At 36.6% G+C, this 2,372-nt stretch overlaps 1 non-coding gene across 1 annotated transcript; it reads right to left on the reverse strand.

Annotated features, from left to right (window-relative positions):
* Positions 1–2,022: 2,022 nt before the first annotated feature.
* LOC123232647 lies at positions 2,023–2,129 on the reverse strand. The gene has a single exon (XR_006505175.1). It is a non-coding gene; the product is annotated as a U6 spliceosomal RNA (small nuclear RNA).
* Between the last annotated feature and the right edge of the window lie 243 nt (positions 2,130–2,372).

Genomic DNA, 2,372 nt, shown 5'->3' on the forward strand with positions numbered 1-2,372 from the left:
AGAATCAACTAAGAAGCTTGTAGAAATAATCAACAACTTTAGCAAAGTGGCAGGATACAAAATAAATGCACATAAATCATCAGCATTTCTATACATTTCCAACACACTAGAGCAGCAAGAAGTAGAAAGAGAAACACCATTCAAAATCACCCAAGACAATATAAAATACTTAGGAATATACCTACCAAAACAAACACAGCAATTATATGAAAACAACTACAAAACACTTTCCAAACAAATAAAGCTGGATTTAAACAATTGGAAAGCCATTGATTGCTCATGGATAGGACGAGCTAACATAATAAAAATGACAATTCTACTCAAATTAATTTACCTATTTAGTGCCATACCTATCAAGCTACCAAAAACTTCTTTACTGAATTAGAAAAAACTATAACAAATTTCATTTGGAATAACAAAAGATCAAGAATATCAAGGGAAATAATGAAAAAAATGTGAAGGAAGGGGGCCTAGCAGTACCAGATATTAAACTATACTATAAAGCAGCAGTCATCTAAACAATATGGTACTGGCTAAGAGACAGAGGGGAGGATCAATGCAATAGACTTGGGGTAAATGACATCAGCAAGACAGTGTATGATAAACCCAAAGAGCCCAACTTTTGGGACATGAATCCACTATTTGACAAAAACTGCTGGGAAATTTGGAAAACAATATGGGAGAGATTACGTCTAGATCAACATCTCACACCCTACACCAAGATAAATTCAGAATGGGTGAACCACTTGAATATAAAGAGGGAAACTATAAACAAGTTAAGTGAACACAAAATAGTTTACTTGTCAGATCTGTGGGAAAGGAAAGACTTTAAAACCAAGCAAGAGTTAGAGAAAATCACAAAATGTAAATTAAATGGTTTTTATTATATTAAATTAAAAAGGTTTTGTACAAGGGAAAATAATGCAACCAAAATCAGAAGGGAAAGAACAAACTGGGAAAAAATCTTTATAACAAAAAATTCTGACAGAGGTCTAATTACTCAAATATCCGAGGAGCTAAATTAATTGTATAAAGAATAAAGCCATTCCCCAATTGATAAATGGGCAAGGGACATGAATAGGCAATTTTCAGATAAAGAAATCAAAAGTATCAATAAGCACATGAGAAAGTGTTCTAAATCTCTAATAATTAGAGAAATGGAAATCAAAACAACTCTGAGGTATCACCTCACACCTAGCAGATTGGCTAAAATGAAAGAAGGGGAGAGTAATGAATGTTGGAGGGGATGTGGCAAAATTGGGACATTAATGCATTGCTGGTGGAGTTGTGAAGTGATCCAACCATTCTGACTGGCAATTTGGAATCATGCTCAAAGGGCTATAAAAGAATGCCTGCCCTTTGATCCATCCATACCATTGTTGGGTTTGTACCCCAAAGAGATCATAGATAAACAGACTTGTATGAAAATATTTATACCTGTGCTTTTTGTGGTGGCAACAAATTGGAAAATGAGGGTATGTCCTTCAATTGGGGAATGGCTGAACAAACTGTGGTATATGCCGGTGATGGAATACTATTGTGCTAAAAGGAATAATAAACTGGAGGAGTTCCAGGCAAACTGGAGAGACCTCCGGGAACAGATGCAGAGCGAAAGGAGCAGAGCCAGAAGAACTCTGTGCACAGAGACTGATATACTGTGGTAAAATTGAATGTAATGGACTTCTGGACCAGCAGCAATAAAATGACCCAGGACAATCTTGAGGGATTTATGGTAAAGAACGCTATCAACATTCAGAGGAAGGACTGCAGGAGAGGAAACATATAAGAAAAACAACTGCTTGAACGCATGGGTCGGGGTGGACATGATTGAGGGTATGGACTCGAAACTACCACACCAATGCCACTACCAAGAATTTGGAAATTGGTCTTGATCAAGGACAGATGACAAAACTAGTGGAAATGTGCCTTGGCCATGGGTGGGGGGAGTGTAGGGGGCGAAGGGGAAAGGAGGAGCATGAATCATGTAACCATGTTAAAAATGAATATTAATAAATGTTTGAAAAAAATAGGGAACAGTTCACAAATTTGCATGTCATCCTTGTGCAGGGGCCATGGTAATCTTCTCTGTATCATTCCAATTTTAGTATATGTGCTGCCAAAGCAAGCACTGATTAGTTGTTTTTGAGTCATAAATTTTGACCATAGTGTTCATACCAGCCCCAAATATAAACTAAAATGAACATAGAATTTTATAATGATAGCCTGATGATATGATGGTTGGGTTTAGTTGACTAATTTAGTGAGGTGTAATGAATCTGGTCCAGAGCAATGGACTGAAGTGCTATCATATTTCCCTTCTCATGGAAAGATTGTCTAGTCTCAATTAGATTACATCAGAGGTAAAAATGTAG

This window comes from Gracilinanus agilis, chromosome 1 (genome assembly GCF_016433145.1).
Source record: "Gracilinanus agilis isolate LMUSP501 chromosome 1, AgileGrace, whole genome shotgun sequence".
Classification (NCBI taxonomy): domain Eukaryota; kingdom Metazoa; phylum Chordata; class Mammalia; order Didelphimorphia; family Didelphidae; genus Gracilinanus; species Gracilinanus agilis.